At 39.0% G+C, this 15,460-nt stretch overlaps 1 protein-coding gene across 6 annotated transcripts in view; it reads left to right on the top strand.

Annotated features, from left to right (window-relative positions):
* KCNG2 (potassium voltage-gated channel modifier subfamily G member 2) overlaps positions 1–15,460 on the top strand; it is a 51,892-nt gene that overhangs the window by 12,226 nt on the left and 24,206 nt on the right. Inside the window, exon 1 of one of the 6 annotated variants that reach the window (XM_083746958.1) lies at positions 10,470–10,603. The exons of the other annotated variants lie outside the window; for them this stretch is intronic. The gene's annotated coding sequence lies outside the window, so the exon portion shown is untranslated. Of the gene's footprint in view, positions 1–10,469; positions 10,604–15,460 lie in introns of those variants that run through there. 6 annotated transcript variants of the gene reach the window in all.

Consider the following 15,460-nt stretch of genomic DNA (forward strand, 5'->3'; position numbering starts at 1 on the left):
GTATTGCAGCACAACCTGAATAGCTCTATTGTATATCAGAGACAGAAATAAAGAAGCTATACTTGACTTCCTCCCTTCATAATTGCACCCTTTGGGTTTGGCAGAATGAGTACAGGAAAGCTATATAGTGTCTAATTGGACTTCAAAGATTTTCTTCAGTAATTCTATGAGATTCTGAAGTAGAAATGCTTGATTGATTCAGAGTTTGTATTGTCCCATGCTTTCTGCATCTTCCGCAGTTAGAGGTTCCACGGGTAAAGAGCACTGGAGCTTAATCATGTCTTTGTAATGTCTTACATTAGATCATAGGATAGCATCAGTTGCTGAAAGAGAGTGACGGCACCTTAAGAAACTTCAGCAATAAACATTGGTGAAATACAGCCCATCATCAGCCAGATTTACAGGAATATAGTCACAAAATAGTTCAGGGAGGTTTCTTTTATTAAAAAAAACACAGGTCAGACAGTATATGGAATTGTGATAATTAAATTATTAAGTTATTCACAGTGATAATTCATTAAAACAAACAAATAATTGTTGTTTGTAACCAGGCATCTTGACACTGGTAGGCTAATTAACATAATTAGCTTTTCTCCAATTCAGTCTACAAGTGATAGTAAGAGTATCCCTCTGGAACAAGTATATGGTGTGTGTGTGTGTGTGTGTGTGTGAGAGAGAGAGAGAGAGAGAGAGAGAGAGAGAGACTATTTCTTGTGGAGATGGGACAGTTAATTGTGCAAATGAAATCCAGGGGTGGGGATCCAAATGCAGAATTCTTTTGTCTTCTTTGGGGGGGGGTTATTTTAAGATTAAATGCACAAACCTTTGTATATTTACTTAAAAGAGTACCCACTATGTTCAATAGTGGATAACTGAAATTGACTTCATTTCAGTTAATTGTGAATAGGAGTGCAACTTTAATTTTTTTGGCCTTGGATTCTGTTGTCTTGTTTCATATTAGGTACACTGAAAACTTGGCTTTCGCCCAAGAGTGGTTAGTCTCTTTTCACAAAATGCCTTTGATGATATTATAAACGTTAACTCTTGGGAAGTAGATAGGATGTCCTCAGAGGAATACTTTAAAGTCTGTTTAGTTTTTAATTTTGATATCTAATATGCTTTCTTTTAGAGTTGCCAAAGGCTTCCAGCTTCCAGTGTTTAACAAGAACATTAATAATAATAACTTTATCAGTGAAATGTAGGAAGACCTACATACCTGGATATATTTCTGTGTTATTACTGATATACCCTTTAACCTCTGCAATAGACAACCTTGATCTGCCCTCTCTTCCATTCCCCACCTGCCACACTGGCTTTTCTTATGTGGTATTGACTTATATCCTCATATGAACCTCAAAACCAAGTTTGTTGACAAGCAGGACTTAGGAAGGCCTCATTGCAGTCATACTGAAAAGTTTAAAAGTTACTCTCTAATTTATATAAATGTGCATTTTAAAGTTCAGGGTGTTTACCTTTAATGCTGCTATTATATGATGCAGACTTCAAATCTAATAATTTTTGTAGATGCAATAGCAAAGATTATTGGTTCCAAAGGGCAGGGAAATAACCACACCAGCTTCAGGGCAGTGCTCCTTTTCTTCCCTGTCCTGGGGGTCCCTGAATCTGCTCCAGACATGCTCCTGAAACTCACCTCTCTATGGAGCATCGCCAATGGAGCATCCATGGTGGCAGAGCTTTCCACTGCCAGTTAAGGGAAAATACCAGCAGCAGAACAACCTCTCTGCCCTTGGAAGGGGAGGGTTGCACCCTAAGTTACATAGAGCGCCAGAAGATACATTGTTTTGCCCATTTTATTTCTCTAATTCTCTGCACTCAGCACATCCACAACATTCTCTACCAAATCATAATGGTATGGGCTTTTTTTAACTCCAGTAAGAATTTTCGGAAATAATAAAATAGTTATCTACTGTAGTCTCATAGCTGTAAATTATTCAAACCCCCTGAGCTTTCCTATCCCAATAAGTCCATTCAATAATTTTAATAAGCATTGTATTTATCCAGCGTTTGCTGTAGAATGCTTATTTAAATCCCACAACACGCATATTTGATGCAAACTGTCAATAAAATATAAATAAAGTCTATTACGTAACTAGATCTTCATCTTCTTCTCTCATGAAGACCATTTTTTTCCTGTTACCTGAATATAAGAAAATAACAAGTTGGATCGAAAAGTGTGATATATTTTAATAGAAAATGTACAGAGATTTCAAGAGAAGTCATTTAAAAGCTATTTCCTAAAGGTACAACAAAAGTGAATGCCAAAAACTGGCTGCAGGGTATATATTGCCTCAGTGTTTCCATCTGCAAGGGAAATTGGTTGTGTCTTCATATTTGCTGATTGGAACTTTGTAGATAAAATATTGTTAATAATAACATTGGGCTCCGTTAACAAATGACAGAATGTTTTGTGCTCCCACGTATAAATTTCAACAAATTTAGCAATAATGTAAAGACATAAAAGAGAAAGTGAGCCAGAACATACAACTTCGTTTAGGATCTTAGGGCACAGACCTCATGGAAACAGAAGGTCTGGGAGAAAATATAGAATTATCATATTGCCTGCTTTAAATCGTTAGTTATGGGGGATTGGCAGGGACCAGTTAACAACAGTCACTTAACCCCTGAACATTCTTTGGTGAGAGAGATTGTCTTGGCTGAACTTTTACCATCATTCATTCTTGGTCTTCAACAGAATAGTCCGAAGGACTTTTCCCAGGCAAGACCAAACATTGGAGATTATTGTGCCCTCCCTTTCTTCCCACATCAGTCTATGGCACCTGTGCAGATTCCTCTATTCTGGTTAATCATACAAGATGTCCAGGAAAAATAATTATGGATAGATTGGAATGATTAATTTGTGTAGTCATCTATACACAGATGGTGTTAATTGGCCTGCAGCCTGATGCAAATTTACAAGGAATTCACATTGCCTTCTTGTAAGTCATTTGCAAGAAATAAATTAGAATAATGATAAAATGTGAACGACTCTGTGGTTTTCAGTTATTTAAAAATGTTACGTGTGCCCTTCATTTAAGCATATAAAATTACTTGCACAAGAACAAGTGGCCCCCTTGTGATACTGTAAATCCTCACCGGCCTTTTTTGGTCCAGAATTCTTTGCTCCAAGCCCATTTTGTACTGGCTGGTTAGCAAGTGGCAGCCATTCGCTGCTTCTGCTGCTGGAGGCAGGATTTACACTTTCTGCCTCCCCATATATATTAACATTTAACTCTGAAAATATAATTGCTTTTGGAACAAATCCTACTCAAGAGGGAAATTGAAGAGCAGATGATAAAACCCTGAAATGAAATTAAAGCATTAAACCTGGTTAGTTTTGCAGATTTTTTTCTTTTCAAGTTCACACACTGTTCTCTCTGGAGAACACAGAAGTGTGGTGACCCATAATAGATTGTTTTCATGTGCTAATAGCTTGGCAAGTGCAAACTTAATATCTGTTTCTAAGACATTCCAGATAGCTCACAGTCATATTGTTAGTCGTCTCTGAAAGTAGCTGCCATTGCACATTAGTCACTGTAGTTAACTTCACCATAAAAGCTACAATAAACTAATAACAGTCTTCCTATTTGTTCCTTTCCTTTGTCAGTAACCTGTTTATTGCCTGTCTGCCTTCCTTGGCTAAGCCACATCAATCTAAACCAAATCTGCTTAGAGGAGACGGCAGACCCAGGCGAAGTCACAAAGATGACTTCACAGTGAGAGACAGAAATTGGTATTCACATAGATTTTTCATTTTGTTGAATGCCTGGCCTGTATGCAACTAACAGTCCTTTGGAAGTTCAGGTTATCATACTGTGCCTTGGCAAGAAGTGCTATAAAAAGGATGGTAAAGAATTACTATTTTTTTATTAACATTTCTATACTGTTCTTCATCAGAGGATCATCACAGGGCCGTTTACAATATAAAAACACAAGGCTCAGCTGTTGCTGTTCCTCCTCCTATGTTCTGCAAAATAGGAAGTCTAAATTCTGTGCCACAAGAAAATAATAAGAATAAGAATAAAATAAGAATAATTTATTATTTATACCCCGCCCATCTGGCTGGGTTTCCCCAGCCACTCTGGGCTGCTTCCAACAAAACATTAAAAATACAAGAAAACATCAGACATTAGAAACTTCCCTAAACAGGGCTGCTCTTAGAATAAAGGATGCAGTTGCAAATATTGTGTATGCAGATATACTTATTTCTGTAAACTTTTAGCTCCCTTGCTCTCTACGATTGTTCTGTGACTGACTGAATGGCATTCAACTCAGAGTAGATCTGTTGAAATTAAGACTAACTTAGTCATATTTATTAATTTCAATGGGTATACTCTGAGTGAAACTTAGTGGGTACTACCCACTGTATTTGCCTTCGGTGGCTGAACTTTCAGAAGGCTTGTCGTCTGGGAATTTTTCTTAACCAGCTGCCAGCACCAGTCACTAGGATGTGCCCAGGTTTTTATACAACAGACACTCCTGGTCATAGGGATAATTATTTTACTAACATTCTTTCACAATTGAGAGTTGATTTTAATAGGTTTCTTTCATGTAAACGTGTGTGTTCTTAGCTAAAACCTTCCTTTGCATTGTGGTGTCTGATGTTCTTACATTGTCCTTTATACTGTACTCTGTTTAGAAGTGAGCTACATACATACACAGACCACAATATAAATTTAAAGCACTCTTATACTACTTGAAGAATCCTGGCTTCTCCCAAAGACTCTTGGGAATTGTAGTTTGTTAAGGGTGCTGAGAGCTGTTAGGAGACACTTAACAAACTACAGTTCCCAGGTTTGTATTGGGGATACTGTAGCATAAGTGGTATAAGATTGCTTTAAATGTACTGTTTGGATGTGGCAACAATGTGGGTAATGCTCACATTTTGTATATAAAGGCCATTCAGTCCACTGAAGATTTCTTCAGGACAGAAGTGGGAGAGCTGTAGTCTTGATTTCCTCCATATGTCAAAAGTTTCTTGTCTCAGAAGAGCAAGCAGGCTTGATATGGAGCTGAGTTTTGGCCTAGTTCTTTCACTGATGTGCAAAACCATAACATCTGAGCAATGGGACTAAGAAGGGACACATTCAGCCCCAGCCTGTGAACTGAAATTCAGAAGAAAAGGTTTTAAGAAAGCGTCAACAGCTTCTTTACTTAACAGTAGCACGTATTTCAGTTTTCAAACTCTTAAGGTATGCTTTACCAATAAACAGCATCTGTTGCAATATTCTTTAAACAATAAAGGAAAGAGTATAATGAGTTCATTTCTTTTTTAAACATGGCTAGTTGCTTTTGGTTGTTTATAAATAAACTGCATAGATGGCAAACTTTGCAAGTTTGCATCTATGTAACAAGGGATATAAATTTAAAACTGCTAATACTGTATTTATAAAATTCTTTATAAAACTTGGGCCCTGTTGGATTGTTGCTATGCATTAATCTGCCACAAACTTTTTATAAGGACGTCTGTATTACAAAGAATTCTAAAGTAAATCAATTCCTGACAGATGCTGAAGTATTGTGTACTCTCCTCTAATGCTGGATTGAGCAGATGAGACAAATAGTGGGTCTAAGTGCTGCAGACGGAAATGAGGGACAGATGTCAACCTGGGAAGATAACCCATCTAGGAGAAGTAAAACTCTGATCCTAAACCTCTGCTGCTTATACCCATGCATGAGAAAGGCTTCAGGGATAAACCCTGAGGAAAAATCCATAATTTGTGAATAAATCATGGAAAAAATGAAAGATTGGGCCAGTGTGGAGGTTCTTAAATAGTAACTACCAAATATGCTGTTCAGAAGAGTGACTGTTGTTTCCTTTCAGACTTGTTCTATGTCAGATTTCTTGCAATGTGCTGAAGCTTGTGTCTATATTATATTCTCTTCATAAAATGGTCTACTGTTAACATAATCATGAATAGTTAATAGGTTTCCATTGTCATTTTGGCAAAATCATGAGAATGCTAGAAGTTTCTAGATATTTCCCCAGTGAGCAAGAACAAACTGGGCCAAGTTAACTCTCTCTTAGCTTTATCTTATCTTTCTTGTGAAGGCAACGAGGATGGGCAGGGATCCATCTACGTGTGTCGTCTAGTGTCCCTTGAAGCAATGGCTAATAAAGCCATTTTTACAATGATTTTACAAAATCATGAGAATGCTAGAAGTTTCTAGATATTTCCCCAGTGAGCAAGAACAAACTGGGCCAAGTTAACTCTCTCTTAGCTTTATCTTATCTTTCTTGTGAAGGCAACGAGGATGGGCAGGGATCCATCTACGTGTGTCGTCTAGTGTCCCTTGAAGCAATGGCTAATAAAGCCATTTTTACAAAATGGGCTCAATAAGGCATTTTTAAAGTGTAGTTTAAAATGCCTTATTGAGTCTACCTTCCATTAGTAGTATGGCATTCCTAGATTACTGTACAATAACAGTATGGTGTAGAAGGCACACACTCAAAGATGGCTCTCAGACAGGAGTACACACACACACAGAGAGAGAGAGAGAGAGAGAGAGAGAGAGAGAGAGAGAGAGAGAGAGAGTTTTATATGTAATTCATATAGGAAGGAATTTGGGTGGGTTTTTTTGTTTTGTTAACATGAGGAAGCATTAAAAAATGCCCAACCTCCTGCTGTCCACTCTGATATCACACCTTTGTTACCTTGTTCTGCTGATAGTGTAGCTTATAAGTCCTTATAGATCTTGTACTGAATAGTTTGTTGGAATATATATAGAGAGTGCTATAGTTTTCTTATAATGGCAATGGTGCCCACCTGCATCCCGGTGAGTTCTGGCTGAAAAAAACGCCTGGAAATTAACCAAAGTACCTGTGAACCTACTGCAAGGTGAACAAGAAGATCTGGATTGTTGAATCAATTCTGTATTTCCTTGGTTTATATTGTTTAGCAATCATAGTTAGATCTCAGTTTCCTATCAGTTACCCATGCTGGCTTAATTATCTTGTTAAAAATTATTTGTTGGTACAACTGATGGACTCAGATGCTTCTTTGAGAGGGCTCCAAATCAAAAATAGACATGATAGACTAATTTGCTGTATATAAAGTTTCTTAAACAGAAGTTTTAAACTTAGAAAACTTTATCACTGAGCAGTGAGGTACTATATGGCTTGTATATTATGGGAAGGCCAGCTGCATGGTTCAATTTTGTGAAATTATGCCCCTAGGTATATCTTTGCAACCCCACTCAAAAAATGATTGTACAAGCCTTGTGAAGGATATATATGGAGAATAGCGAGGCAGCTTTTGACCTGCAGGTGGTTATTGCTGATGATGATTCCAGTTTGACCTTAAGATCCTTCAGGGAATTTGCAAGAGATTAAAGCTGGGAAGAAAAACAAGCTTCTCTTCTTTACAAAATGATTGCCTTTACAAAATGATTTCTTTACAAAATGATTGCTAGAGATCTCCAAGACATACAAACTAAAACAGGATGTTATTTATATGAAGCTACTTTCCAAAAAGTTATGGCGATCTCTCAAATAAAGCTGCATGCATCCATTGTCTCTCCCCACCTGACCCTGATTTTTTCCCTTTAAAAATTCTGAAAATCGTGTGACCAGCCATCAACAGCCTGAGCGGCTAGCCTACAAGACTGCCAGCTGCCTTGAATGAACATGGAGCAAGTCCTCCTGGGAATAAGAAGGCTTGATGTCATCCTGTCACTACCGGAGAGAATTATGCAGAAAAAAGCACGGCTATCCCCTATGCTTACATAGGGAAAGCTATCCCCCCCCCCATATAGTCTGGCCTTGGGAGAGATGGGATGCTCCTAGGTGGACTTACACTGTGTTCATTCAAGGTTAATGGCAGCAAGGAGTCCTCTGTGCTAGCTGCTCACACCCTGAGCAGCTATTTTCAAAAGTTTTAAAGAGAAAAACGGGGGCAGCAAGGACTTCCTAAGTAGCTGGCTTTACTGATTTTTCCCTCCCCTTTGTAGCCCCCATGCTCCTTTGAAAATCCCTACCAAACTTTGCAGTTTTTGTGGCTGCAGTGAGATGGAGTCAGCAGTCTGAAATTGGGAATCTTGCATAAGGGGGTACAATATTTTGGGATTACAGTGGTACCTCAGGTTACATACGCTTCAGGTTACATAAACTTCAGGTTACAGACTCTGCTAAGCCATAAATAGTGCTTCAGGTTAAGAACTTTGCTTCAGGATGAGAACAGAAATCATGCTCTAGCGAAGCGGCAGCAGCAGGAGGCCCCATTAGCTAAAGTGGTGCTTCAGGTTAAGAACAGTTTCAGGTTAAGAACGGACCTCCGGAACAAATTAAGTACTTAACCTGAGGTACCACTGTATTTCCCTTCCCACTGTACCTCTGCATTGCACATCTCTGGCCACCGTGTCTGGTAGGTCCTCACATCCTTGCTAAATTGGGGGGCACCCCTTCTCATTCTGCTCAGAATGGGCCCTTAATTTCTTTCCAAGAGTTTTGTCCTGAAAGCTCCACTCTGTGCATTGGTTTTTGTAGCCATCTATGTTCTGTGTCCAGGACTGTCTTCTCCCACATGAATATACTCAATTTTAAGATCCCTTGAGAAGCTCTTATTTGGGTCGCCCACCCCTACCCCCGATGGTGGATTTATGGTCCCCGATGGTGGACCTTCTCAACCAAGGCTTTAGGAATTCCTCTTGTGGGGTGAGGGAAATTAGACTGTCTCCAATTTTTTAGTTTTTTGAGGATGTTTGGTGTGACTTGAGTTCAGAGTACAGAGTTCTCTCTGCTGTCGATCAATTCTCTTGACTTAGTGTTTTGTATTTTATTATGTTTTAGTTGTTGCTTTAATACATGTTTGGTATTTAATGCTAGTGTTAGGAAACCTCTGAAGATACACTGTTCTCCTTGGCCTTGAAATGCTCTTGTTGAGCTGCTGTTGTTTCGTGGTTTACTGCTGGTTTTATCTATTTGGTGTGTTTTATTGTTTGCTTTTATCTGGTAAGCTGCTTTGAGAGGGCTTTTGCCCTAAATATCTTCAGTAAATAACTCAAGTAAATAAGCTGCCTCTTAGCTCCAAAAGGGTGGGGGGTGTCAGTATTTTTGAAAACATTTGTTTACTATTCCACAATAATAATAAAAACGTTATGTGCATGTGTAGGACATAGCTTTATGGCAATGTTGGAGAACCTGTGGCACTACAACTTGCATTATTCCTATCAGCCATGCTGGGATAGGGCTGATGGAAACTGGAATTCATTGATATCTGGAGGGCCACAGATTTATCATAAATCATTACGTCATCAGAAAATCTGAAGATGATGATAGGGGCAGCTTTGCAGATATTTGATAGAAATAAAAAGCAAGGCTAGGAAATGAGAAATGTAATGAAGTAGTTTATGAATAGCAGTGAACTTACGGTTTTGGACAATTTTAACTATAGTGCTTACATAGCATGTAATTAATAATATTAAGTAGGCAACAATTGTCCTTTATCCTTTGAATATGACAGTAGCTTCCTTGCCATCTCATTGTTGTAAGGAATAATTCATTGTAAATGGTTGCATTTTCACTTGTACAGCTAATATAGATGTGAGATAAATATATTTAATGGCAAGTTAAGATGGTAAATAAGAATACACGCTGGGCCCACATTCAGTTTATATACTTTTTGTTCTCAGGGGCACAAATACGAGAATTAGTAAGACTTTGATGTTAGAAAAGGGGAAATAGTAGCACTGGATCTTAGCAGAGGAAATTTCACAAAATGATAAGCAGTGCTGTTTAAAACGATAAGAATGGCAGTGCAGAGAAAGCACCGGATTTTCTTTTAATCTCCATTTTTTATTTGTAACAACAAAGAGATAGTAGTATCAGAAAATTGGGAATTAATTTTATGCTATTTTAGACCTAAGCTGTATAAAGAAGGCTGATCATTGAAGAATTGATGCTTTTGAATTATGGTGCTGGAGGAGACTCTTGAGAGTCCCATGGACTGCAAGAAGATCAAACCTATCCATTCTGAAGGAAATCAGCCCTGAGTGCTCACTGGAAGGACAGATCGTGAAGCTGAGGCTCCAATACTTTGGCCACCTCATGAGAAGAGAAGACTCCCTGGAAAAGACCCTGATGTTGGGAAAGATGGAGGGCACAAGGAGAAGGGGACGACAGAGGATGAGATGGTTGGACAGTGTTCTTGAAGCTACCAACATGAGTTTGACCAAACTGCGGGAGGCAGTGGAAGACAGGAGTGCCTGGCGTGCTCTGGTTCATGGGGTCACAAAGAGTTGGACACGACTAAACAACAATTTCAGCTGCTACTGTTTCATGGTGTCCATTCCTATCTGAAATTCTCAAATAAACTGTATTTCATTAGATTTAATAATAACTGCATGCCTGTATAGAACATATTTCTGCTGTATCTGAGCAACAGGCATGTGTAAAAGTAGAATGAGGTCTAAGTGAATGCCAGCAAAACACACACTTTTTTTTCTATTCATGGTCCTTCCAACAAGAAAACGTCTGCAACTTACTCAGGATACAGAGAAAGTATCAGTCCCTTGAATGCTCACCCTGCAGCAAAATATGCTCTCCATTACAGTTTATGTAGAAGTGAATGAGCACTGTGTTAAATGGGTGAGTAGTGATTTGACCTAACATGGTGCATGTTTGCCAATGTTACTCTTCTTGGTCAAGCATCATACACTAGAGGTATAAGCACCTCTTTGTTAAGGATTCTTTTGATATTATTTTTTATCTACTACATTGCTTTTAAAAAATCAATAGTGTATATAGTCTGGGGTTTTGTCTAGGATTTAATTTCTGGAGTTTTTGCCTGAAAGACTTCGATTCTTCTAGTATGTCATATTGTGGTGCAGCTGCTGCTGCTGCTGGAAAATTAAGAGTGCTTCAGTTGATTTTCTTAAAAAGTTCTATCCTCCTAATACATTTTAGATCTACCTGTGTCCCAACGGGAGGCATCTGCTATGCAGAAAGCTAGGAGCTTGATTGTAGACACACCATCTTTGCATTCATCTCTCACACTTGAGATAAGATCCTTGGTATTTTCAGTGTCGATTTAGGATTGGAATGGAAGCATGCAGTGTTTTAAGTGGGCCCAATAATGTGAATATCTGTTGAGTAAATAACATGAATGTTCTGTAGGTAGGTAGGGACCCCCCTCCTCCCCCCAAAACCCTATTCCGTAATGTTTTATAGGTATATCTATTTCATAGAATCATAGAATCATAGAGTTGGAAGAGACCACAAGGGCCATCGAGTCCAACCCCCTGCCAAACAGGAAACACCATCAGAGCACTCCTGACATATGGTTGTCAAGCCTCTGCTAAAAGACCTCCAAAGAAGGAGACTCCACCACACTCCTTGGCAGCAAATTCCACTGTCAAACAGCTCTTACTGTCAGAAAGTTCTTCCTAATGTTTAGGATGGGTGCATGGGTGGATAAAATATTACTTTCATAAACCTGCATTGTTGTGATGATTCCATTTTCTTTTGAGCCTATGGCTTAGCTAAATTGGAAAGGCCCCTGCCTACCTTTTACAGTATAGAACTAGCTGCTTTCAGGTACTGCATTTAGCGGGTGTTTCTTCCAGAACACTGAAAAGATTAGAATCCATAGTGAGCACTGTATGCATGGGGGGGGGGAGGGAATCAGCTAGGCATGCATACCCTCCAACATCCTGGGAACCAAAATTAGGAAGATCCTGAGTGAGACCAAAAATCAAGAGGGAAAAATGAGCACATTTCAGTTTGGCACTCTGGCACAAGCCAGCTGACTTGTGCCAGAACGCTGGACTGAAAAATGGGCTTTTTTTCTGGATTGGCATTCAGCTGACATGTTCCAGAGTGCCAGACCAAGGGACATTCCAGGATCCAATTAGAAGCTGGGATTGGCTTCTGTAATTTCAGGATGTCCCACTTAAATCAGGACTTCTGAGCGGTATGGGCAAGGCAATTGTGCTTAGTCCTGAATTGTTTTGTAGGCAGATGAAAGATGATCTTGGTAAATATTTAATGAAGAGGAAAATTAGTCAAAATCTTAATAGAGATACTGAAAAATGAGTATATGTGATTAGATGATATTATGATGAGGGCTCCTCTGAAGAGCTAAATGGTTTTGATAGGTTTAGGATGGTGACATTGGGTTGCAACTGTTAAGATTGCTGTGATCCTCTGATTGGTGATTAGAAATTACAGGTGTATTTGGGGAGTGTATAAGAAACATTGCTTCGCAACCGCCTCCTTATTTTTGAGGCTGAACCTATGCACATTTGTCTTTCAGTCAAGGCCTATATTTTCAGCTGGAACATGCATCCCTTTATTTTGGGTTCCAGTGTGGGATACTTCCGATCTAAGGACTCAGCTAGATTGGTAAAGAAAAGTGTTTTATATGCATTGTATATGTGATATAACACTGTGACACCAGATGGTGCTGTGGAGTCCCATCTTTCCCTACCAGATTTCCCTGTATGAGTTTACAGTGCGTTTAACTGAATCACTTCTTTGACATGTCTATATCCAGCCCAGGAACCCCTTTTAAATTTCTCCAAAAGTATATAGATAAAAGTCTCAGTCCTGCAAGGTCTGATGCTGTGCAATTTTCATGCATTTAAAAGGTATTTGTGTCAGATATCCAAAGTGTCTCAAATTCATATTCTTCTCTAGGGATTGCCAACATGGTACCTGGGGGTGTCTGTAGAGGCTTTTTCTTACACCCTTGGTGCCCCCTCTCCCTGCTGAAAATGGAAAGAAGGCTTGTAAGAAGCATTTGATTGTGCCTGACAGAATAGGTTGTGGTGAATGTAGTGTCCATGGGAGTTTATCCAGTTTGGAAATGGGCCCAAAGGTTGGCAACTGATATTCTTCTCTATTGGACATAATGGGAGCCTGCTTGCTTATTTGCTTCTCTGTGTTTTACATTTACTGAATAAATAATGATATTTACAAGCCTGCAGCTTGGTTTAGAAAACAGGAATGGAAAAGATAAAATTTAATGCATTTCTCATGCCTAGTGCAGTCATAGTTTTAAGAGGTTACATGTGCCTCTTAAACTATGTAAAAAGTACATAGGACTGTTAAGATTGAGACCAACATTCTTATAGCCAGTCCTGTGTAGCATTTATGTCTAGCTATTCAGATTTATTTAGAATGGTTAAATGGGTTTTAATTCAAGCTGTTGTGCTTTATTAAATATGGCTTTGTGCATTATGAAATGCAGATTCGTAAGATTTGTGCATTTCCAGGGGGAAATAACCCTACCGTCCACCTCTTCTGTAACCTGGTGGAATGGCTGCTGCTAGGTGATGGTTTAGCAAGAGGTAGAGTCAAAGGTCGTTAGTGTCTCAGCAGAGCCAGTGGAATTGTCCTGCTTCTTAGCTCTTCCTCTGCGGCAGCCGTCTTTGAGAGGTGGGCTTGGGAAGGAGAGTATATCACCTATTAGACAAATGGCAACTGCAAGAATGCTGGTTGGTTATAATTTGTAAAATATCTTAGTAGAGTTATGGTTCAGTCCCTGTAGTTTCACAATTGACTTCAATATAGGATGTAGGCTTTAATTGTTATGGCTCAATCATGAATATATTTTACTAGGAAATAAGCTCTGCTGATTTCCTATCCAACATCATATTCTTCATGTATATCATCTTTCCTCACTGCTGCATGCTTCCTAGAATTTTTCATGAGATTACTTGCCTGTTGTTTCCCTTCCCACTAGTAGTGACAGCTTCTGTAAGTACACTGCTAACCACTAAATGATCTTGGCTTATTATAATATGTCAGACTTCCAGTTTGCATTCTTTGGTTGACCACCAGAGGTTTAGCAGAATGCTCTTTCTTCCCACTCCCTTTTGAAATAATTGTAAGCTTATCCACTTTTATCCACTATTTTCCTCGCGCTTTGGTTCCCTCGTAGATCTTGCAGCTATCATTTACCACCACAAAAATGCCCCCATAAGGACTACACAGAGCTAGCAATTTACTGTAGGAGTTTTGTGAATCATAAAATACGAGGAGGCATTCACATCTCTCCCTGTTGTTTTTTTTAAAGGAAGTCATTTCAGCTTTTACAATGTCAGCTAGCTTCATAATGTACACTGCTAACTATATAGAATCAGCACACAGGGCTCTAAGTACTTTTCTGCTGTTTTTAGTGAAAGATTAGGGTGCCCAACATTTAACTGCTTTTGTTCCTTCTGTCCTTGTATATGGAAAGTTCATTAACACCATAAAGGTGACTTAGATTTTAGGTTAAGCTACTAGAGCTGACACATATGAGGCAATCAGAATCCAAAAAAATCAGCCTATACAACAGTAAGATAAAATTTACAATTAAAATTATTCATTATTAAAAATAGGATTAAAAGTCTGTCATAATTTACGTTCCTTAAGCAAAAGCCGCAAGTTTTCTACAGGTGCTGTTTAGGTTTTTAGATAACTAGGGTTGGAGAAATTTTTTGATTCGGTTCACATATAAAGGTGAACCTACCTAATTCACACTTTCTAAAACATAGCCATCCTTCAACATTCATGCTTCCCTGAATTTTGCAATGCACTTCTCCTGCCAAAGAATGAACCTGCTGAGTTAAGCCAATGGCCCATCTAGTCCAGCATCCTGTTTTTACAGTGGCCAATCAGATGCCTGCTTGGAAGCCTGCAAGCAGGACATGAGCACAACAGTACTCTGAAGACTTGCAATTCCCAGAAACTGATATTCAGAGGCATACTGCTTCTGACATAGAAGGTAGAACATAGCCACTGTGGCTAGTAACTGTTGGTAGCCTTGTCCTCCATGAATTTGCCCATTTCTCTTTTAAAACCATCCATGTTGGTGGCCATCACTGCCATTTTGTGAGAGCGAGTTCCATAGAAGAAGAGGAGGAGGAGGAGTTTGGATTTGATATCCCGTTTTATCACTACCCTAAGGAGTCTCTTCTCATTATAGGATGTTCTTCTCATTATAGGGGATTGGAATGCTAAAGTAGGGAGTCAAGAGATAAAAGGAACAACTGGCAAGTTTGGCCTTGGAATTCAAAACGAAGCAGGGCAAAGGCTAATAGAGTTCTGCCAAGAGAACAAGCTGGTCATCACAAACACTATTTTCCAACAACACAAGAAACGACTCTACACATGGACATCACCAGATGGGCAGCATCGAAATCAGATTGATTATATTCTCTGCAGCCAAAGATGGAGAAGCTCTATACAGTCAGCAAAAACAAGACCTGGAGCTGACTGTGGCTCAGATCATCAGCTTCTTATAGCAAAATTCAAGCTTAAACTGAAGAAAGTAGGAAAAACCACTGTCAAATCCCTTATGAATACAAAGTGGAAGTGAGGAACAGGTTTAAGGATTTAGATTTGGTGGACAGAGTGCCTGAAGAACTATGGATGGAGGCTCGTAACATTATACAGGAGGCAGCAACGAAAACCATCCCAATGAAAAAGAAATGCAAGAAAGCAAAGTGGCTGTCCAAC

The sequence above is a fragment of the Podarcis gaigeae genome (assembly GCF_964106915.1).
Source record: "Podarcis gaigeae genome assembly, chromosome: 7".
Lineage (NCBI taxonomy): Eukaryota > Metazoa > Chordata > Lepidosauria > Squamata > Lacertidae > Podarcis > Podarcis gaigeae.